Source organism: Ischnura elegans, chromosome 8 (assembly GCF_921293095.1).
Source record: "Ischnura elegans chromosome 8, ioIscEleg1.1, whole genome shotgun sequence".
NCBI lineage: Eukaryota > Metazoa > Arthropoda > Insecta > Odonata > Coenagrionidae > Ischnura > Ischnura elegans.
Window position 1 is genome coordinate 59,494,871 of NC_060253.1, and position 25,422 is coordinate 59,520,292.

A 25,422-nucleotide genomic window follows, 5' to 3' on the forward strand; every position below is an offset into this window, starting at 1 on the left:
GTTCTGGAACGAGTAGCTTTTCTCGCTTTTATGTGTTCAATTTCTTTATGTCTCATACACATTTAATCCTAGGAAAGAAAGGACTAGTTAAATTAGATTACATTTACAATGAAAATTGAATTGAGTTAGCAATTTTTCTTAAATGATTTTGTTTCATGAAACAGATTTTCAACATAAATGCTTCCTTAAAAGAAAAAAATGATCGTAATAGAACTAGGTACTGAATTGACTGGCAGAAAGGCTATAAGCTAGTGGACTGTAAAACAGACTTTAATGAACGGATGAATCGTGTGGCTTTTTTAATATAGAAAAAAGAAAAGCGCTTTAAAGAAAGATATAAATTTTTATTTTTTGCTCTTTTAATATATTTTTTTTACTACGTAGGGGCTTATTTTTTGCTGCAGGGATGGAGAAGGAAGAATAAAAAATGAGATCCGGCATGTATGGAGAAGAACTCAGCTAGCCCTGGAGCGAGTGGCTTTTCTCGCTTTCATCCCTCTTCCCCATAATTAGTCACTAGCAGTCTCTTTTTTTTTAGCGTATCAATACTCGTAGTCTCGTATTTTTCCCCGCTTTCTTGCCGCTGTTTTGGGAAGAGGTAGGAACTTCGCGTAAAAATATGGGCAGGGATGACCGTGTTCGTTTTTCTACGACTCTTGCTCACCATACAAATAGTTTTTAATTTGTAATTTGAACCAATCCTCTTTTACTTTGAATGCGTTTACTTAAGAGTTTTATTAAATCATCTTTCCTCATTGGGGAAGTAATTTTATCGAAATTCCCTTTGTTGTACTCTGGGGAGGAGTAAAAATAAAAATAAAATAAAGGGATCTTATTCAATTAGTACCCGAAAGAAGATAGAATAACAAGGCTTTATAAATTGGATTACGGTAAGGTCTTCAGAAAGCATGCTATATTCGCACCAATTTCTAATGTGATCCCATATCCTTGTGTTAAAAGTATTTTTTATAATTATTTTCATTACTAGTCACCTGCAGTTTCTTTCTTGCGAGTATGAATACTCGTAGTATCGTACTTTTCGCCGTTTTTTTACCACCGTTTCTGGAAGGGGATAGGGTATTCGTGTAAATATATGGGCGGGAATGACAATGTTCGTTTTTCTGCGAGTCTTGCTCACCATATAAATAGTTTTAAGTTTGTAATTTGAACCACTCCTCTTTTACTTTGAATGCAGGGCGTTTACGAGTTTTTATTAAATCATCTTGCCTCATTGAAATAGGAATTTTCTCGAAATTCCCTTTGCTGAAGTCTGGGAAGGAGTAAAAACAGCAACTTAATTAAAGGAAACAAATTCAGTTAGCGCTTGAAAGAATCAAGAAAAAAGGGGCTTTAGAATTTGGTTTACGGCAAGGTCTTCGAAAAGCTTACTTTAATCGTTCCAATTTCTTAAATGTGAGATTGTATCTTTGAGTTAAAAGTGGAGTCATTATGCTTAATGGATTGAAGTGACTGAAAGTGTAGGTTAGAAAATATATTTTCTTCAATGCCTGAACTCTGAATTACCAAACTTATCTTTCATAAGCTCAATTTAACTAACTTGCTGGTGAAAACGATTGTTTTGAGAAAAACACATAAAAAATTAAAATTATCCTTCCTTCGAAGATTATTCAGGTTAATTATGTTTGATTTCAGTTAGTTGACAAATATACTTACATATCATTTATAACTTATTAATATAACAAAAAGTAAATAAAATATTGAATAGTTACAAACAGTTTTACCCAATTGCCTAATTTTCCAGCAATGAAATAGGGGTAAGTTGTAGCCAGTGTTGGTCATATTTTATAGAATGAAGATGAGATGATGGCGGGGTGACCTGTTTCTTTTGCAGGCTATCATTTAAGGCTCCATATAAGGCACATTTTCGGCTTATAAATGCTGGGCAAAAATAATTTCACTACTAATTATTCGTTACCTGCATTGTTTTTAACTCTCGTAAAATCAAATTGAGAGGGCTGATGCCCGCAACACGCTAGCTAAGTTATGACGTGACCTTTGACTATTTATTTCCAACTTCCCCGTAAACAGTACTTACAATTAGAGGGATTAACAACGGGGGATTAACAAAGCAAGACACAAAAATCCATGCGCATAGTGGGGACCACCTGCCCAGGCGGGATTCGAACCCGCGACGGACGGTTTGGCAGGCGAGGCCGGCCGGCCATTTGGGGAGTTAAAGGACAACGGTGACTCTTAATCTCATATCTGGTGAACCCTAGTTCATAATCTGTAAAAAAATGATTGAATTATATTGAATTCATATAAATTACCCTTAATTCGAGGAATCTCCAACACTTCCGTTCCTTCTTCTGTGAAAGAACAGGTTCAGGAATATTCCATCGCGGGAAATTAGACGTTCAAAAAGGATACACGCAGAAGGCACAGGAAGTATTCGCTGCTGGATACCCATAACAGCTACCACACAAGATTGAGCTACGCATCTGAAAAGTAAACTATGTAATACGTGGAAGTAATATCGAATCTGGAGAGGCACAATGATTCTCAAGAGAAATTAGGGTTTGTACAAACAGCGTGCCCAAACGTGTTTTCATTCCCCAAATGGCAATGCAATTCATTACTTTAATGTTCAAAGTAATTCATTGAATTTTTTTGCGTGGTTTAATTGAGGGAGTGATGCATTGTGAGTAAATATAATATTAAACTTATAAATTGGATATATTTATTCTGTTAGCTCGTGGTACAAAAAATTAGGGCTTTTAGGTGGGAAGCAAGTTGAGTTCAATAGGTGTTGGAGGCAGACAGTCGAGAATTTCTCAGCGGAAGGGAAACCTTTTCTCTACGTTGTCCATTGATGTAGCACTTATATTTAGTCATGAAAAGGGAAATGCACTCTGTAGATTGTAGATTACACATTGTAGATTACACATATATCTCTCTCGACTATATTTTTGTGTGACATATTACTTGTCTTGAACTTAAGCTATCCTCTATGACGTTTCAGGGGAAGTAAGCCCATGCTTGTATTTCCAATTTTATAATTTTAGTTAGTATTTTTCTCAGAACTAAAACTTTTAAATATGAGAAACAAAAAAGGCATAATACGATAGTGAAATGTAAAAAAATTATAATTGCACCTAGATTTAATACAGTACGACGTAGATTTCGACGTGGGTTAATCACTGGATGACAACGTCGACACCTAAGTTGTACAGTATTAAATCCATGAGGAATTACAAAGTATTTACATTTCATCATGTTAAGTAAATTCCTCAAAGTCACGCCCGGGACAGCGAATTATTTAAATACGATAGGATTGGGTGGAATTGATGAGAAATTTTGTTATAAATGGGACATTAAACTTCAAAATTGGATATATTTATTCTGTAACCTTGTGATACAAAAAAATAGGGCTTGTGGGTGGGAAGCAAGTGGGTATAATAGTTGTTGGAGGCAGACAGTTGGTAGTTTCACAGCGGTAGGTTGGATTCATTGGGCGAGAAATCGAGCGATAAAATCCCGGCATTTTTACGACGTGATCGGTGGGACTTCTGTTTAAAGCGATCCTTATCAGATACCGACCTACCTCGGGGAATTGTCTCCACGCCACATTATTGCTGGCTCGTAGCGAAGGAGGTCAATCCCAGTACACTCCCATAACCACAAACCCTTTTAACTCTCAACATCCCTCTACCTCTCCTTTACTATAAATCAGGGACGGATTTATGGGGGGGGGGAGGGCTTCACAGGGTTCATGACCCCCCAAATTTTACAAATTTTTAAAATTTAGTCTGTCACAACAACTTCAAATGATGTAACTCGACGTGACTTTGTCTTTATGCTGTATGAGCTCAAATTTCTTTGGAGATTAACCAGCTGCAAGGAAAATAGGTAGTCTTGATGCAAGGGAATCAGAAGTGATGAAAACAGCATGGTTTTTACTGCGATAAAAAAATTATAACACGGTCTTTCACTCAGACCTAACTGTAGAATGAAAACGTGTGAAAGTTTCCGCCCACTTATTTGCCACTCACTCTGTTCAGTGGTGGATATGGGGGAATGCAGGGTTCATGATCCCCCAAATTCTATCAAAATTTTCCAAATTTTTATTAGATAAATAGTTTTGTATCATTGTAAAGGAGTAAAGGCAGTTTTATGCTCATCTACATCTATATAATACCCCGCAAGCCGCCTAAAAGGCGTGTGGCAGGGGGTGTTAGAACACCAGCCGTTTACAGCTAAAAATAAATAATGAAGTACTCTAACGAGGTTGGTACTAGCGTTTATTAAAGTCCTTTATGGTTCGGGGGAAAAACGAATTCCCATATCTATCCGTTCGGCAAAATATCTCTCTTAATTTATCGCTTCTATCGGACCTGGAAATATAGTGTGGGTCTAATATTATGTTCTCTGTGTCGCTCTTAAAGATATCCATTCTCAATTGCTCAAGCAATCTAAGCCTAGCGCGCAGCCTCCGAGTCTCCAATGGCTCCCAGCCTAATTCGCTTAACATCTGGGTAACGCTGTTTGTACGCCCGTAGCAGTTTTTGACGAAACGCGCAGCCTTCCTTTGTATTTTATTCAGTTCGCGGATTAAGTCTTTCTGCACGGGATCCCATACGCTCGCTGCATATTCAAGGTGCGGTCGGACGAGAGCGAAATAGCACCTTTCTTTCACTTTCTCATCCGAAAATCTTCCCACAATACGCTTGACGAATCCTAATTTCTTCAGGGCTATGCCGCAAAGATTCTTTATATGTGTTCCCCACGTGAGGCTCGAGGTTATCGTAACTCCCAGGTATTTCACTTCGTCTGTTGCCTTTATGTTAATACCATCCACTGCATAAACATGGTTAGAATTGGACGAATTCCGCAAGAAATATAACGCCATGCATTTGCTCAGATTAAGCTCGAGTCCCCACTCTTGGCTCCACAAATGAACGTTGTTTAGGTCAGATGATAGAATTAAATGAATGAATGACTACAAGTCCTAAACGAGAGAGAAGTTTGAGTTGCATTTATTGTGGAGCTGTAAAAAAAACGCTCCTTCCTCTCGGAGGTATTTTATTTATTTATTTAACTCCAAAGACAGCATTAAGGCCTTTACCTTGGGTTTTATTAACAAAGTAAATTATGTAAATATTATAAAAAACAAGTTTTAAAATATTCCCATAAATAAAAATCATTTTTAACATACACAATACGTACAAGAAAATGTGGGTATCAAAGTGAAAGTCTTTGCAATTGGCTATTGAAATTGGTGCTGGAGGCAAAGAGGTCAAGAGAAGAATAAGTATTTGAGATAGAATCTAAAAGAGAAGGTAAGAGGTAAAAAAGGGATGTATGGGATATAGACAGTCGGAATTTGGGCTGGTGTAGAGTATCAATATTGCGGGTTTTGCGAGCTGGAATGTGGAGTGAAAAGAACGTCAGGAGATCAATGCATCTGGCGGACCCGTTCATGATCCAGTGAAGAAATTTGATGTCGGATATCAATCGGCTGTGGGCGGGGTGTAATCACCCAAGTGAGTGAAGTATTTCTTCACGTGAAGAGAGTCTAAGGTGAGGTATGCGATGTCGTACTGTTGCTGGGAAGAAACTGAGTTGACGGTTGAGTAGTTTTAGTGTGGTGGGAGAAACAGTTGACCAAATGAAAGAGCAATATTATAGGATGGGTTGCACACATTGGGGTTTTAAAGCACTCGGTTCGGATATCTCGCCCAGACGGTACAGGGTACCAACCACCGCCATAGCCTTGTTAACAATTTTTTATTTTACAATATTGTTTATTATTAATGTAATTATTGTTTATTCCACACTCCCCGAACTCAGGTCATTCCCAAATTTCATCAGACATTTTTAGTTTTCATTAGTTTTATATTTTTTTGCGTCCTTGTAAAGGGAGTGTATATGCTAATGCATGGCTACAAATCCCAAACGTGAGAGAAGTTTGACTCGTATTCACCGTAGATCGTGGCACACTCTATTGCAAAAACGCTTTTCTCTAGCTCCTTACGACCTAAGGTCGGAAATCAAAAGTGCGGTCATGTACCTTAATCTATGTCCTATGTATATCGATATTTTCAGTGGAATATTCTGTCGGAAGTATTGAAACAGTGAACACAACGTCATTCAGTACCTGCCATGCTTTCCTTACGGGCAATTCGGGCGGGCTGACCAGGAGTCGGAAAAGGGAAGGTATTCCATTTTCCTCGGATCCAGGTCAGAACCCCTACCCCTAAATTTGATACTGAATCATCCCCTTTTCATCCCTCCTTTGTGTGATTTGTTTAAAAACCTCAATATGAACTGGCTTCATTTTTTTACGTTCTGCGGAGTTGACGATGGAATCAACCTTCCATATTTTCTTTTCCCTTTCAACTCCCGTCCCTTTTACCGGCTCCACTTTCCCTCACTCTTTGATCACTTTTATCTTCTCTTTTTTCTTTCTCCGAAAGGGTTTCCAAGGCAGAGAACAATGGGATAAATATTCTCCACGTAATCTGGACATTAATGGGATTAAAAGTTGGGACCGGAGGGTGGATGGGTGGGCCATTGGTGTGTATTTATATTTTTTCCCTTGAGCGGGTACGGGAACGAGGTATTAGAATTTATGCGATCTCAGGGTATAGATTATTATATGTGAGCGTGCGGTATCGCGACGTCAAAATTGTCGAAAATTCTCTCTTTACTGTGATGTGGGAAAGAATCTCTTTGGGCCAGAATCGGCTGCGTGCAACGCACGCGTAAAACTTTTTTTTTCGGGAAGCAAGTAACCTCGCACACTTTAGACAGTTACACCTTTATATAAATACTACTTATACTTCAATCTGTATCTGTAGCGGGAGATGAGAGGACACTGGCCTATCGAACTGGCAAAAGATATTTTGAACGCCATTTTACCGCATCACGTTCAATCCGCGTTCGGTGTAAATGCGATATTGTTTTTAGTTTCACAAAATCTTTTTGGAGCATCTAAATGCTAGCTAGAAAATGAGACTAAATTTTTTCCCAATTATCACGAAAGTAGATGAGAATTGAATGAATTGATTTTTTATGGGCAGGATTTGGAATGGCGTTATTTTAGATGGAGGAAATTCGAATTATGGAATTGAGAGAAGTAGATCAGGGCTTCGGCCTATTCCTAGATTGGAAAACACGCGTGTCCTTGCACGTATTGTAACTACCGTAGACAGTTTTCGTCCGCATATTTTAGTTGGCTTTATAAATTGTTCTTGGAAAGTTAGAATTTTGCGTAGGCTTGGTAATATATCTCCAGTTTGCGACAAAATTAGTGCAGATTTTGTAAAGAGCGATGAAAATCAGTGTAAGCCCAAAACAACCGTGGAGGACAGCATGCGTTCGACAAGCGTGGAAACTCTTTTCGAGAAATTTACCAATTATGTTACATCAAATCTAATCCTGAAAAATACGAATCCACCCAAAGAATGCATATGTCTATTAATTGGTCTAAAAGAGCTTGCTAAATTAAAGGCGAAATAATATCGAAAGTATGTAAGGGTGAGGGCGAGCACTCGGAAAAAGACCTCTTACATTCCATTAGGATTTAGTGTGCTCCATTGACCAAACTCTCTGGAACGTTTCATAGTCACAGTTTGTTCGTTTTAACACAAAGCCTTTAGTTTCTCTTAATGTACGTTACGAGAGTTATCCAGCTTTACTTGTGTTTAAATTCGCTTCTGCCGAATTTCAGTGGTACTTTACTTGCTCATTCAAAAACAAAAGTCCTATATTGTGTAGCAACAAGCGGTACAGGAGCAGTTGGCCATGCTATTCAGGCAATTGAAATACAGCTGCTAAACATAAGATTACGACGTTGTATATTTCCAATCGGCATTATTAGATTTCATAGAGCCGAAATGTAATACTTGAACCGATCTAAAAATGAGTTACCAGAGAGATATGATTTCTTTATTAGTATTGAAGTACAAGTAATTTGAAATATTTAATTGCTGGTTGCTGACGTGAAAAGAGCTTGCTAACTATTCATTCTGAATAAATAAAGTTGCTCTACCATATTAAATTAGACGTGCTTGTGGTTTAAAAGCAGCCGATGTAGACTTAAACCTTCGCTGCCGCACTGGGTGAAGATAAAAATAGCCGTAAAAGAGTGGAATAAATTTTTTATCCAAAATGGTTGAAGAATGGATTTCTTTCATGCGCCATCGCGATTTTAAGATCGAAGAATCAATTCAATACCATTCTTCTATTTGCGGACGATGAATGCTCAGTAAGAGGACCTACAATCTCCTTTATTTTTCCATGCTGAAGAGTATAATGGATCCAACTGAATGTCTTCTTATCCATTCTTTGCATTTTCCATCTTTCAGTCTTTCGCAGAAAGGAAGTATTCGTGCAGTTGGCGCAATGGAGCCATTATTTCACTCTGCATACCTCCCCATTTTAAAACTTCTTCTTATCACTGCCGCATTCCCTATCTTTCCTCCTTCCTCCAATAGCATTCCTGGATCCCTTATCCCGCTTAAATACCTCGCCTCTTTCTTCCATCCTTCACAATGCACCCCCCGTCTCTATATCTTGATTTGTTTATTAACGACTAGGCCGATATCTTTAAAAAGTGGGGCTCTGGACCTTTTCAAGCATCGATTATGTTTTCAACTTACATGTATTACAGTGTAAGTAATGGAGAAGAGCTAATATGAGTGAGGGAAAAGAAAAGTCTACTAAAAAAAATTAAGTAGAAGGCGGGATAACTTGGTAGGCCACATTATGGGACATGATGGCCTGATTAAAACAATCGCCGAAGGACAGACGGAAGGGAAAAAGGGCAAAGACAGGCACCGAATGATCTACATAGAACAGGTTATAAAAAATATTAAATATGATGCCAATCCACGTAATGTGACAGTGACCTAGATGCTATACGAGTAGTATTAGGGAGTTTTACATCGTCTGAGATTACCAATGCCAGCATGTGGCACAGAGCTTAGGGAAATATCTCTCAATAATCACCTATTAAAATTGATAAGGTCGGAAAGTTTCTTTCGTTTGATAGGGTATTGATAATCCTTATTTAAGCCTGCATCGTAGCGGCGCTCATAGCCTCGCTCCAAGTTGGTCTCACACGGCGGCAGCCTGAACCAGAATGACGTCAAACGGGCTTTTCCCAGAATTCATACTTAGCCGTCGCGTTTTCGCGTGCTTGAAAATTTTCACTTTTCATTTAATCGCGAAAAATAGATATCGTCATTTAAAAATGTAAAAGCGTGGAATACATACTCCAGGAGTGTTAATGTTTCGATTTAGGCTGTAAAAAAATAGGAAACCACCCTATTGGTCATACCACCTTAGACAAGGTTGTCCCAGCTGTCACTTTCCTCGAGGTAGACTTTCTGGCACCATTCTTAGCATTGAGTCCCCTATTCTCCCCTTTATATGACCCGCCCATATCAGCCTTCCACTTTTTATTTGGCTGGGTATTATTTCTAAGTATATATATCAGTCTTTATACAGTTTCCTATGCTCTATTAAAATTTTTTTAAAATGTTCTAAGTGTCGTCCTGCTATTACGTATTTTGCCTTTTCTTAACTAATTTCTAAACCTACATCTCTAGCTTCTTTTAATAGAGTCTTAGTTAGTTTTTTCCCCACCCGTTCATTCATCCCAATTCCATCTCCCGTCTCCTGACTCACTCGATCCTTCTTCTCTCCTCCGTTTCCTTCCGGAAGCTTAAAGCGTTCCTTGGTATTCAGATGCGGTGGCGTGACTCGTTTTCGTCGAGCCGTCACGTGCATACGCGCCTCTCTCCTCATCCGTGTTTGTGTGTGTGCATTCGGATACGTGTGAGTGAATTTGTGTTCAGGATGCTTAATCATCAAATGCAATGACGCAGTGCTCCGTGCGCTTCAATTGTTTTCTCTCTCGTTCCACGATTGCCTTCGTGTCTCTTTATTTGTTGCGTTTTTTTTTAGATTTTAAGTAAGTGATTTATCTACATCCAAATGCACATCTCCATACTACCCCGCATGCCGCCTAAAAAGGCGTGTGGCCGGGAGTGTTAGGACACCAGCAGTCTACTTATTGTAAAAATAAATGTTAAAACAAAATTACCAGTACCATTTATTTCAGCCTTTCGTATTTATCACGTATGGTTTGAGTATTAATACACATGTTGACGGTGATTAAAAATTAAATGGCTCATGGGATTCACTGATATTATATATGGCCCGTTTAATTTTTTTCGAAATTAGTATATGAAATTGCGTTTATGGGTAGCTTGACGTATTAACGCTGAAAATTTTAATGTAGCGTCTTTGCTACTTCAGTCATTTTAAATCTAAAAAAATATCAAATTTGCTATGAAATTTAATGAAATGCAAGGTGTATTTTTTATCATTCCTCAATGCAAGGCTCGACAAAGCAAAATATAATTCTTCGACTGCGGCCAAGTAATAACATTTAATATTGACAAAATAATGAGTTGGTTCAAATGAAGTCACAGGGAAATGTAGTAAGTGTTACTCTTCCAATGAAAATGCAATAAGTGGTGATTTTGACTAAGAATGCTCACGTAAGTCAGTGATATCACGTATAATTTTTGTATTGATACACATTTAAACGGTGATATGGACTTAAATGGCTTATGGGATTAACTGATATCATACATGGTCACGGTCAGTGTTTTCTTTTCCGATATCCGAATCTTAATTAGTATCTGAAATTACATTAAAACACATTCAGGGTATTCGTGTGGGCTGGCTATTCCCTCGAACCTAGGTTATACGATGTAAAAATTCGTCGAGTTTAAGGTTGCGTTTAGTTAGATTGTGAGCGGGCGGGGGACGTGGTGATAGAGGTAAAAAATGATGAAGCTGAACGTGATAGAGGCAGTTGTCGGATTAATTAAAGCGAAAACTACAACGATGCCTCGTTTGGCCACTTTTTTAAAGGAGCGAATCGTAATACCCGGCAAAAGTTACGTAAACGGATGGGTATTAAAACATTTTTTTGTTTTCAAATCGGCTAACTTCTTCCTTTCGCTATTTTGCCTTAAAATTTCGAATTTGTTTAACGAAAAATGTTTTTTTTTGAGAGAGCTGTCTTATTTTTTTGCTATGAGGTATAACTTTGGATTTAAATTAATATTTTAGACCAAATGCGTCAGCTATATTGCAGAAAATGACCTTTTATCGTGTCCCCGATAGCACTGTCATGTGACAATGAGTTATTAAATTTAGCTTTCACATTTGGGAGTAGAATGCGTGGGGTGCTGAAACTCCGATGTCATTCGCAGAAATTGAATACATGCAATCACATATCCGGGAATGCAGAAGGGGATATATCTAGGCACCTAAGCAAACGTAACAGCTCCCGTGTCTCCAAATCCTCCAGATATCCCGAGGTTCATGAGCGAACGTGTACGTTTCCCCTGTCACCTTACGGAATACGACTCAGGGAAGCGCTTCCTCCATGCAGCGGAAGCGAGACTTCTATGAAGGGAGTGACGTTGTAGCTTCTAATCCTGTGTGCAGCCTTCCTTACCTCTCGCTGATAGCGCAGGCTTTGGGAGTTGGTTTCCTGAAGCGTTCAATTGAGTATATTCAATGCGATTTCGAGCAACACGGAAGACTGTTTTCGAGGATACGAAACGATTACTTGCATTGCCCTAGTTTCTTTTATGCCTCATTCATTTCGTATCCAAGGAAGGAAAGAACTGGTTGAATTGGATTATTTTTACATTAAACATTGAATTAAGTTAGCAATTTTCCTCTCAAGATTATGTATCGTGAAAGGCATTTTCAACATTAATGCTTTCTGATAGTGAAAGTAATAGTGCGTAATAGAGCTAGTTATTAAATAGAATGGCCAAAAGATTATAAACGAGTGGAAGTTCATAAAAATCTGTCAAATATTTGAATCTGTTGCTGTTCATAAAAATCTGTCAAATATTTGAACAGCAACATTGTGCGGCTAATTTTAACATAGCAGCAATCAAAAAACTTTTAAGAAAGATATACATTTTTGTTTATTTGCTCTTGCAAACACATTTATTTCTCGATATTATTTTGAGCTGGGTGAATTTAATGATTCAGTGAATTATTGACTTTTTGTTGGTATCTAAATTGATAGAGACTATCAAACATGTCGATATCTCTGCAACTTCATTCGTATATCTTTGCACGTTCAGTTATTTCCTACCCATCCGAGAAAAATAATTTATACTTTATTTCAAAGAAAAACTCATTTTTGCAGATATTACGTCTAATTCATAGCAAACCATATAATATATAATGATAACTCCAGGCGAATCATAATATATAAGGTGAAATAAAGTAAAATAACTGGTGAGTTACCGAGTTTATCAGAAGCTGTACAAAGCATACTATTTTTGCAACATATTACATGGAAAATGGTTATTTTTTATCAAATGTCCTTGAATTGGAATGGTAGTATTCAGCTTGAATCACTCGGAAAATGAAATACAAACGATTACCTCGCAGATCATTAACGGGGTCACGTAATTCCCGAACGCGAGTTTCCAAAATTAATTTTCTTTCATATCTAGCACGAGAGGGCAAATGCCTAAGCTATTCCCTAAACGTTGCAATGTTAATTGGTTCATTACAATGATGGAGAGTTAAAATGGGGATCTTCTGTTCGCATCATTACACTCGGGCAATGCCGCGACTCGACATCGTCATGGGTCGGAGGGGGCGCATTGCTCTTCTCTTTTTTTTTGTTTCGTCATCCCCAGCATGCGTAACTCGCGGAAAGAATCCCCATCACATCACACCAGCGCGCCGGCGGGGAATTCCGGACACGATGCCGGGGAATCCATTCTGTGACGGGAGATGGAACGTTCGGAAGCGCGCGCGATAGGGTGGAGCGAATGCCGAGAGGTAGAGGGGGAACAGTCGTTAATGCGGCGACTTAACGGAACGCCATGAAAATGAGTTCGTTAAAACCGAAAACCTCCATTCTTGTTATGTGAATTTCGCCTCGGATGCGTGTGTACTCCGCTAGATGGCGTAGCGGTAGCGGTACGCGAAGGGAGAGATTACGAAGTGGTGCACTAGCAGAGTGAATTCCTATGGAAACCGATAAAACTCTCGTCGTCGTCTGGGGAAATTGAATGGAAGGTACACAGGCTGCAAAAAGGAATACGGTTTTCATTGGAGTGAGTGGGATAGTAAGAATTATTATTGTGCAATCTCATTCATAGCGGTGCTCTTTTCCCGGATTAATTCTGGATCCGCCGCAGAGCGATTCAAAGCCACCCTTCGCCTCCTCTCCCGTCTCTTGTTTTAAACGAGCAGCAGCAACGTCTATACTAATAACTTTGGGAATGCCGCGATCAGCGCTTAGCGTATGGTCCACGGTATTTTCCTGCTAAAATGTCGTATCGGTCCACGAGGCGATGTTACTGTGTATATGTTCTGAGGATTGGAGCTGGACGAGGACCAAGGCATGTCTTTCCGGAGTAAAATTTTCTTTTTTTTTAAGCATTTCGTGTATAATAATTTTCTCTTTCCGACTAAAACGGGTGTGGGTCATAATGTAGTGTGACCCTTTAAAGCTACAGTCCGTCGCTCGTTGTAGAAGCTGTTTTGAGTCCAAAGTGTAGATTTATTACATAACCGTAAACACACGTGCTATCGGAAATAAAAGAAAAGAGAGAAACCCAATTATCAAGTGACATGACTTGCAGGTATACTATTTAAAGGAATATACAATGGTTTGTTGTGAAATACTCCTCCCACTCGATTAGCTCTTCCGAACAACTTTGCAGTAAGATATTTCGGAGCCTATATGTTAACCAGCGTACTCCGTTCAGTTCCGGGTATGTGAACTTTGCTTAGGGTGTTAAGGACTTGTTTATTAAGTTGTATCTCCACAAAAAAGACAATGATTCTTTGTTCATACAGAGCTTTAATAAGTAAGTATGTTTTACACTAGACTAGGGAATAATGGCCAGGACGTGGATTGAAACCGAAAGACAATGTTTGATTATAATTCAGTCGTAAAAAATTAAAAAAAACTTTCTAAATAAGAACTAGAAGAAGAAAACCTTGGAGAAAATTTCAATGGAAGATTACGTGAACATTTTCTTTTTAATAGGCAACATCGCATCGGAACGGGGAAACGTTGACGGTTTCATAAAATTCCAACCATACGAAAAAGTATTTCATTTTATGTACATGAATTGTTGTATATTACTTTGATGTGATGACTATCTCCCGTAATTTTAGCTAAAGCAATGAGTTTCAGTAGATTCTTCGAAGCTTCTGGGTCCTAGTTCTATTCAAGAGAAAATATTTGGTGCTAACATCATCGCCATTATCCAAGAAACAGAAAGATTCTGTGCTCCTGCCCATTTAAACCAGTGGAAAGTACCGTTTACCACACAGAAGCCGAGCATTATTCTGTCAAAATTATCGGCGAATTTTTAAAATTTGGAGTGTAAAAATATTGAAATTTAAGCTTATTTTCATAGATCATGAGAATTATCGTTTTAATATCTATGGTAATAGGAGCATTTGATGAGAAAAAAAATTAAATCTCCATCGAGAATTAATCAAATTCCCATCTCATTTCATTCCAGCAGTTAAAAAAAAGGGTTAACAGGAACATATCCAGTTGAAACAAGGGAAATTGTTGCGGAACAAAAAATAAAATGAGACGAAAAAAGAGAAAAGAGGAGGAATTCCCAGCCCATTCTCATCCAAGTTTTATTTTCCACCATTTTTTTTAACTCCCCGGAAAAAAATCCCTGATCCGTGGAACTGGCTCGAGTATGGGGAACTCTCAAGGACTTGAGGATCAGTAAATTATGCTTAAGACAATTAAATGGGGTTATAACCCATACACTGTTTCCCGGCCCGATTAAACCTGGCGTCCACTCGCGCAAGCCCTCTTGTCTCTCAGTCTTACCCTCCCTCGGCCAGCTACACCTCCACCAAAACTCCACCATCTCTTCCTCTGAGGAGGCGGTCTTTTACTGTAATAGCTTTATTCCGCTCCGTTGATTATCCGTAGGTTGCTAGGGAGACCGGGTTGGGGGAGAGAAGAGTCTGCAGGAGGTCGTGGAGTGACGTACAGTTGCCGAGTGCAGCAGCATTTGGAGTGTGGGTGGAGAGGAGGCGTAGTGTGAAGGGGTTAGCACTTTGCGTGCTATGGGCGTAATAATTATCATGCCACATGAAAGCCTTCGATTTTTGCTAGGGGCGTAATATTATGCCATCCGTCCTCTGAAAAATCGTAGCTTGCCATTTTTTTAACAAAATGGTGCTAACCTCTGAACATACAAACGAAAAAAAAACAAAAGCAAAATTCATTCTTTAAAATGATACTAATCACCTATCCTACAGGGCTTGGCAGTATTTCAAGTATGAATATTTAAAAGTATGTGGCCGATCAAGGCCAACGAACAAAAATTGTACTAATAAAAACATAGGCACACGTAAAAAAGGAACACTCACAAAAAAACGTTCAGACGTTTCAGCGGATTGATCCGCTATCCTCAGCGCTGAAGGTGAACTGGTGCAGGCAGGGTAAGTTCCTCCAGTCGCCCTCCTTGGTGAGGCGTATTTGAAATAGAGTTGTGATTTGTATTTGATATTTCAAGTGCAACACCTGAATGTAACTTATATTTTGTATTTCAAATACAGATTTTTAGTATTCTCTCATTCTAAAATAAAAAATACATTTGTAAATTACTTTAGAAGTAGTTCTGATAACAGTTCTGCAACATTATGCTTCACAGATTACTTCGATTTCGTTAGAATCGTTTTCTTCATGTTTGCAACTATCCATAAGGTGCCAAGGCAGGTTAAATTTTTTTAAAATCTTTTAACTTTCATATATATTTATTTTGTTTTTTAAAAGCATTTAAAATACTGTGTTTTAGTTGGGTTTTTAAATACCCAATTTAAAGCTATTTGTATTTTATATTACAAATACATTTGGAGCAGTATTTTGTATTTCAAATACCCCTCAGCCAGTATTGTGCCCAGCCCTGCCTGTTCCTCACATCAAAGGTCGGTCGTTAAGAAATATCACAAACGTATTGAAAATGTACCGTACTGGGGTAAAGATATACAGCACTAATGTCGGCACGGTAAGTATTAGGGAAGGAGCCCGCGGTGGAATATACCACACGTTCTTCGTTCCATTTAAACACCCTCGGACTCGTTGAAGGGCCCAGATCCCAAACTATGCCCAATGCAGCGCTTATACATCCCTGCGGTAGACTTCATCCCCCCTGTAAAAGCCCCAACGGGATTGGCCATTGGCACCCATTCATTCGTACAAGCTGGGAGGAATATATTTTTTTTACATCAAACCCGGCGTCAGGCATTCAGGGGGCCGCAATACGATATGGTCCCTTTCGCATGGCACTTTAATGTACGTACGACGCGGGGCGAAAGATTAATCGTTCTCGTTTTCCATTGATGAAATCGTTAATTTGGGTGCCGACCAATGAGTGAAAAGAGTGCCGGTTCCTTCTGAATGCGGAGCTTTGGAAAGGACATCGTTAACTGGAGGACCAACTTAACGTTTGAAGATGACTACTCCAGCTTTACTAGACAGGGTTGGCATTGCCTCGGGTATTAATGCACGTATGAAAGGAAAGGATTTGTAAAATACCTACACATATAAACTCTCTTTATTGTTTATCTCCCTTTGTATCAGATGCTGAAATCGTTGCCTGCTGAATGACAATTTATGAACCATTTTATTAATATGCAACGATAAGTATTCGCTTTAGATCCAGCCAAGCCTAATTTTTGACTCATCATTTATCTTTGAAATATAGAGAGCAGGTAAATGAGAAAGTCAAATATGTTTCAGTCCAAAAGTTAACCCCGCGTATATTTCTGAACCTCTGAGTGAATAAAATTTGCCTCGTAATCTAGGGTTTCTGCTATTCTTAATTCCTTCCGTAACGAATATAAACGTCACAGTACTGATATTTAAAATATTGCAGAAAAGTGTATCGGGTTTTCCACCGGTTGATGTCGTCCTTCGGAAGATGCCCTGAGGATGATCAGCAAGTCGCGGATCGAAACGTCGGGAGACATGGACGACATCAACCGGTGGAAAACCCGAGAAACTTTTCTGCAACTGACACGCCGGGAAAACCTAAGATCATACATCATTTAAAATATTGTTTATGTGAGTATTGATAGCGATTTTCTGCTTCGTATCTCTAACAGTGACTTTTCGTGGTGTTCTTTCTTGATTTTATATATTTACTCCCGTACCACCGTGAACAGCTCCATTGGCCTTTTACATTAGGGTTTTTAACTTAACAATTAAACTTCTCGAACATCCATGCCATGAATAGGGACAACCTACCCAGGCGGGAATCGAACCCGCGACCTCTTGTGTGGCAGGACAGGACTTCACTCCGCCGCCACCGAGGCTGGCAAATAATAATATAAATACGGGAGCTGCCTTGGGACTAAATATCAACATTCCATTCTAGTTAAAAAGAATAGAAGACAAAATATTGGTGTGGATGATGTGATTTAAAAGATTTTCCTCTTCTATTCTAATTCTCATCGTAATGTTGATCTCATTTAATATATAATGTCCTTTTTTATCTGTGGAAAAATGAATTGGAGTGCGGTCTCATGTGAAACATGAGCCATTAGTCTCTAATTGCTGTAAAATTAGTTCAAACCGATGCGAGCAGAGGGAATTTCTACCTCACTGCAGCATATTCGCATTAGTTCACCAAGAGTTATTATGCTTAATTGGGCATGCGATACTGGAGAGGTTTCTTTTATTGGTAACTCAATGGCCTATATCGTGTCGCGACCTCGGTTTTTGGTGCGGAATGTCATTTATCCTACGCTATTGTGTGTAAGAACATTTAAACGAAATTGCATTTCCATGTACCTTGCTCTATTTGCATCGCTTATTAGAGGCGATGGACCGAATAGACAAGTATTCACAAAATTTTGACACTTAATTCGCGCAATGAATGTCCTAATTTTGGGATGATTATTTGGTATCATTATGTACATGGTCTCTCCATCCATATCAGAATTACCACTAATGACGCCTTTGTATCTCCGATGCACTAATTACGATATATTGTCCGTTACAAAAGAAGTTCGCTCTAGTTCTATTACACGGATTGAAGATACTATCAATCATTTCAGAAGTATTTAACCACTCCCATTAAATTATAAATTATCATGCAGAAATTTTCTGCAATATTAATTTATAATGATTACTCATTATTATCTGTAAACATATTTTCTACCGTTTATATAATGTCAGACCTATTTTGTGACACATATTTTTGATCTCAAAGGTTCGAATTATACCAGGTGCAACGTAAGTAATTCAGGAAAAGTAAAATATGTGATATGAAAGGCGTTCGTAACAAAACTAAAGACTGTAGTGAGATTTAAACAGCTGTTGTAAGTGTTAAGGAAATACTATATACTATATGAATATGATCGATGGAAATTTCATTACATTATTAATATAAAAAATTCCATCTCGTGTGAGCATTTTGGCTGAAATAAAAAAATGTACGCCATTATTTTTATTAGTATTTGAAATTTTAGAAGATAAGTGGTTGTATAGTTGATTGATACACTTAGTTTTGCGAAAAGCAAAAAAAAGTTCCATATTTCGTAATGTTTGAGCATGAATCTGAGTTAATATTTGCCACATAAAATCATCTCAACTTTATAATATCAAGTAGAAAAACTCCGTTGTGTTCTAGTATTTTTTTGAATGTTTTCTTATTGTCGCATTATCAAACTGCGTGCATAATAACCATTAGATACGTACTGCTCTAATGATTCTTTCATGTAAAAGTAAAATTTTCCTCGAGAAAAAATGTACGTAGAAAACCTTCGTTGGCCGTCGTTTGCCTATAATTTAACAAATAAATTTATATGATTACTTTATTTTTCGTAATAAAACTTTTATACAGTCATTCATTATCTAAGATACACAGTTCCCAGTGTGATATTCTATTTTCGTGATTTCCTCTAATTTCCACGAAAATTATTGCCGTTTAAGGTAGTATATGCACAAGACTCAAGCGCTCAGTGTCGTAAGGAAGTAAAAGTACTCCCTTCCATGCTTTCTTCACGACCTTGCGTGCGGCCTCTTAAAGGAAGTGGGACATAAGTACACTTTTTAAGAGTTCGCCCATCCTTTAAGAATTCAACCTTCATACCGGTTGACATGATTTAGCGTCATTGACCCATAAACTGGAAAATCTTTACTTATATTCGTAGCTTCATCCTCTGCAGTGTAAATTCGGTTTCATTAATGCTGGTCGATCCATAAAGGAGAACGATTCTCGCTACCACTATTGCCTCTCATCTATATCTCAATGGTGTGGACCTATGGGTTAAGTTCAGCTGAGCTGTAAGCACGAATTCTGTCACAAATGTTTGGGAATAACCGAGAAACTGAATTCAGCATTGCATATTTGTTACTTCTAGCAGAGATTTGTTTCCTCCGTCAGTTTCATCTGACTGTATTCATTTATTTTATCATTGAATACATTGGAGAATAAACAATATTTTTATATTGTAGAGAAGGTTATTGCATTGAGTTCTCTAAATAACCTAGGCTTATAATCCTATCTATGCTTATCAAGAGTCGTTAATCCTCGGATTGGTATGACACAGCTCTCAACTCAATTCTTTCATCAGATAATCTTATAAAACACGCATAAATATTCTGTCTTTATATATTACCCCGCCGGCCTCGGTGGCGGGGTAAAGTCCTTGCCTACCACCCGAGAGGACGCGGGTTCGAGTCTCGCCTGGATAGATAGCCCCTATCCAGGGCATGAAGATTCGTGTACGTTTAATTGTTAAGTGGAAAACCCCGACGTAAAAGACCAATGGTGCTGTTTTCGGTGGTACAGGAAAAATAAATATTTCTCTGTTTTACGTACTTATTAACTTATACTCATAGCATTCAGAAAAAGAATAACTCTGGCGGACAAGGCAATACACCGTGGGGACAAAGCAAAATGAGAAATGCGTGATAGAGAAAAGAACTGAGTTTTAGACGACGAAAGGAAGAAAGAAAGAGAGAAGGAAACTGAAGAAAAAGACGTGGACGCAAGCCAAAAGTACGAAGGAGCATGGGATAGGCAGGTGTGTACAGGATAAAAGAAAAGAACTCATCTTATTTTTTTTCCTTCCTCCCTCGGAGCGGCAGCAAGAAATGCTATTATGGAAGGGAGGGCGAACTGGGGGGTAGAATGAGAGATGGGTGAGTGCAAGGGGCCCCTAACACGCGCGAGAGTGCTTTCGGGTCGGTTTTTAAGTAAAGGGAAAGCCAGCGGGATGCGTTGGAAGGGAGTGCGAAGGGGGTATAGGACCCTGGAATCCACGGGGTGAGCTTGGAAAGCGGATGTGGGCGTGGAGAGGTTTTGAAATTAGCCCAACTCCCTCATTACTCCTTCCTCACTCCCTAACTTAACCCCTGGATGGGAAGGGGTAGCAGGGGAGAGAAATTGGGAAACTCCCCCTTCTGAGGGGAAGTGTAAGGAAATGATACGTTAGCGTGGAGGGGCAGGATAGCGGAATGGATACCTCCCACGGCGCTTATACCACGTATTCCCAACTCACTTCGTCCGTAAAGTCTCTTACCCCTCCACTTCACCAGAACAGTTATGCATTACATTTCGCCAATCCAGGCAAAAGAGCTGAAGGAGATGGGGCGAGATGGGTTTTGAGTTGGTGTGTGTGTGTGCGGTAATAGGCGGTGGTGAAGGAGGAAGGCTATTGGGAGGGGAGCGAAATCTGGCGCCCGGAAATTGAACTAAAGAGATACATCGTGGCGCTTTGGAATAAGTGTTTCCGTTCCTTACTCTCCCATCAATACACACTCCCGTCTCTCTCCCTTCCTTCCTTCCGCCTTCCTTGTTCTCCGTCTCTTAGTTCGCCATCTCAGATACAATCTCTTCCTTCCCTTCCTTCTTTTTATCACAGGGGGAATCGCTAGAGTTTAGCGTAAGTAGTGGCCATTTCGTTAAATGTACGTGCCGTTCCAAGAAGTTTTGTTTTTAGTCCTAATCGGGAATTACTCGAAATGATTGAATAGCGGGTGGGTTAGAGCTATGGTTGATTGAAATGACCTATATTTTTCATACACCTATGTATTTACCTTCCACACTTCAACGCACATTGGGAGTTTATGCGGGAAATGAATAATTAACCGATAAATATTAGTTAGAGTTATTGTTGAGTTATTGTTGACTGTGATGGTCGACCTTAAACCCTACACCTATTTATTTACCTTTCACACTTCAACGTAAATTGGAGTTAATATGGTAATTATTATGCATGCATCACTGTATTTTATGTCTTCTCTATTTTAGCCGTCCCTTTTCGAAAGATACGAAAGATATTTATCAAAATAGTTGAGTTTTATCATGTAGCTTTAAATTTTTCAGCATGGAGTATCAAATATGCGAGAAAAACATTAGCGTGTCCCTGAAGCTTATGCTTACTCATATGTTGAACCAGCATAGCAGGAGGAATTGTCTTGAGTTCAAATAGTATTTACAAATTGCGATACACAGAAAATGGAGATTCTGAAAACCTCGAGTGCAGGATAACGGTATTCTGTCATACATCATAATCTAAATAAATCGTTATTGCTGCTTAAAACGGAAAGGTGAGTCTTACCTTATGCCTGTGTACATTGCTGTTAAATGCGAAAGAAGCAGAATGTGAAATCATGGAACTTTAATATTTATCACGTAAAAGCTCAGATATTTTTTTCATCCATTTCTTTCTCTGTTTTAGCGACATTTTAGACTCATTAGCTATGAAGCAGAAGTAGAGGAAGACTTTCGGCTACAAATCAAGTTAAATATTTATATATGTCTTTTTAAAAACGAATTTTTGAAGTATTTTGTGAGATATTCTTTTTCAAAGGTTCATTAAATGACGAATATTTAGAATGACTTTAAGTGCTGTAGATCGTTTATTTAACATTGGAATCATATTCATGAATATCATACTTATGAACTCCTCTTTTGAGATGGAAGCTGTTTTTTTTATTTTGATAGACACATACGAGTAATAATAAAGTATCTCTATCCCAAGCTAAATTGCTGGATTATTTGGTTGCTCTAAAACGAAAGACAGAAATATGACGAATAGATAAATTAAATTCACTGTAAACTCAAGAATGAAATTTAAGTTGAGAGGAAAATTCACAGCGTTCATTATTTCTTGCGAATTTTCATTCAACAAATAAATAAAAAATACATTTGCTTACATTCGGATATTTATGCCCTACACTTATAAACTTGAACATTTGGTCGCAGAAACTGTAATTCCCAACCGATTTTGATCAGATACGCTACATTTGATCAGATCAGATAGATTTGATTTAATAATAAAATGATTTCTCTAAAGAATCACTTCAACATTGCCACAACTTGCCAAAATATCCTATGATTTGTGCCTGCTATATACTAACAATTCACTTCTCAATTAAAAAAATTGCTCGTAGAAACCGTAATTCCGAACCGATTTTGATAAGATACATTTTAAGCAATGGATTTATTGATATAATGGTTTATCTGAAGTTTCATTGCAACATCCCCACAACTTTTCTAAATATACTAGGATTTAAGTTACGCTGATGCTATATTTCAATCACCACGGTTTCCAGCCGACTGTCTTTGCCATGCCTCTAGTATGGGTCGCTTACCGATGCTTGCTGTCTCTGCTCAGTGTCGGAAATGACAAGCGACCTCATTCAGTACCTCTCGCATCACTCTCTCAAACCTCCAAATGGATTTTAGCGGAGTGCTTTCATTAGTCATTAAAAGGATTTCCGTTTCTTCTCCGGCTAGATTGCCCCCAGAAAGCGTAGAGAGTATGGGCAATGAAGTTAAGGAGGGAAGGATCTCTTTTTGCGATTTTATTATTTCCACTGCGCGGTTTAGCTCAGCCTTTCACTACCTCTTTCTCAAGACCTTTTTATACAACGATACCTCTTTCCGAATCCTCAATACCGAACCGCATACGAAGAACGTTGGAAAAATGTATCTTGATTAACGGGTTAGTTGTAACCCAGGGAAACATTCGACTGGTGATGGAAAAATGCCGGTCAAAATCGATTTTTTGAGCAACCAATTTTTAATCGAAATCAAAGGCTCGACTTTTCAGCCAAAATCGAAATGTGAACCGAAAGATCGATTAATCGAAAAAATCGACTCTTCTTATTTTAAATACAGTTTGTTCAAAAATGTGATTATAATACATTCGAAAAACACACAAAATTCACATTTTGATGTAGAAAAAAGTCTATTAAGAGTGCAAGCGTGAATTGTTGGCTATTAAAATTTTACAAATGCACGCACATTTAAGTTTTGAGATCGCGGCTTGGAAACATCCGGCTTCACTTAATTTTTTAAAAAGATCAACTGATTGTGATATTTTCTTGACAATCAGGAGCGTGCTCTTATTTTAGCCGACTCTTGACTAAAGTATTATACTCGGGACGGATGGCGTCATCATTGGCCGATGGCAATAACACTGCTGGGATCAAATTAAATGGTCAAGATTGAAGTCGAAAAATCGAGCTTTGATCGAAAACCGAAGAGCAAGGATCGATCTCGATTTCTTCGATCTCTGGAATTTTACACTCGATTTTTGATTTTAATCGCAATAGATTTTTTTCATCGCTACATTAAAAGTAAAATCGAAGAGATAAAATGACTCGGGGAAACTAAGAATATCATTGAGACGGGCAATGTGAACAGAGATCGATCATTGGATAACGCAGTACTCGAAGCAAAGCAAAATCCGAGCAGAAAGAACTATCGATACGAAAAGTGAGTTGGATTGGCAATTTATACTTCCAAAAGGAGCAAATATTTCGGTCGAATTTCAATATCGCTTTTCATTCCAACGATTTAGCACACATTCATATTAAGGAAAGAACCTCTGCGATATTTTTATATCACAGAATTGACGCTGTTTTTAGTGAATGAGACGCTCACATTTCCGCTTTGTTTATTCCTGAAAATTAATCCAATCATTCAATTTCATTATTTCAATGGTGTACGAAATTTCGAGGATAAACTTGATCAAATCCCGGTACTATTTGACTTTGTTGATAACACTGTGAATTTCCTTTTCGATAGAATCTAGATTCCAGGGTTTTCCCCCTTTAAGTGAAAATATTCGGATAAGCAATCTTTGTTCAATTAATGCCCTCGGTTCGAATTTCGGGTAAGGTCTTTGGAAACCCTTAACTAAAATCCTCGCAGGGCGAGTTGACTCATATATTATAGGTTACCCGTGCCCTGAATATTTTGAACTCACCCCCCTCTGGTTCAGTCATGATTGGTTTCCAAAGAATTATTTATTATCGTGCATGGTGTAGTTTTTTTCCTTCTAATTTGGTATAAATGAATACTAGGGTTCGGGGCGGATTTTTCATTCTTATGCTTGTGGCCAACCCGTGAAACTGCTTTGTTGAAGTCACTTTTTTATTAATACATGACCGCAAGTCACATTTTTGACGAATAACACAGCAATTTTTCTGGGGAATCTGCACTAATTATGTCTTAATGAGAAAATAACGAAACATATTTTTATTCATGTAGGACAATTATTTGAAAGTTAAAAAAACTCACAAAGTGGAGTTATTATACTGCGCTAGCAATTTATTTGTAATTATTTCGAAATGACGGTTATACCAGGAAATAGAAATGAGTTAGGGTATAAAACTTATATCCATTTTCAAAAGTTGTCAAGAACATGGTAGATTTCAAGCTTCATCAAACGGATGCACCTATGTATTAGTGAGTGGGGTTTTGGCATTTATGACCGGCGAAGCAAAACCAATGAGGTATATTTGCAAGGCGAATATATAAACGTTATTAAAACATGTCTATGAGACCTTCCGAATCGTTGTGTGAATGAGTAATGATGGTTTTGAAAACGGCTTAAAAGTCATCATTTAAGGCATTAATATGTTTGATAAATACCGTTGGAGAAAAAACATTTTAATTGGAATGGTTTCATGTCTCGCTCTGAGAGAGAGAGAAACGCTTTAAACACACCCGGATTACTGCATTTGTAAATCGACGCAATATTATTTTCCCCTTGAGCGTAATTAGTTTTTCGAACAGATTAATATCCAGGACGGTTACGACGGATTTATTCCGCAATGTATCCAAGAGCGCTCTGAAAATAATACGTTACCATTAAAAAAAGTAAAATTTTATCGATTGCCGTTGCAGACCCAATGCCGGCGGCGGCATTTTGAGTTACAGAGGTGTAAGGTCGTAAAACAATTGTATTAATTTTTTTATATCAATTTTAAACACGTTTAGCTGATGCTAAAGATATTAGTTTGAAAATAAAATTTGTATTCGATGCATCCTGACGCAACTGCAAGATGACTGCCGGAAATAATATCGGGAATATGTGAGATGA

At 38.2% G+C, this 25,422-nt stretch overlaps 1 protein-coding gene across 1 annotated transcript in view; it reads right to left on the reverse strand.

Moving 5' to 3' along the window:
• LOC124163413 (alpha-mannosidase 2) overlaps positions 1-25,422 on the reverse strand; it is a 1,009,237-nt gene that overhangs the window by 60,660 nt on the left and 923,155 nt on the right. The window lies entirely within an intron of this gene.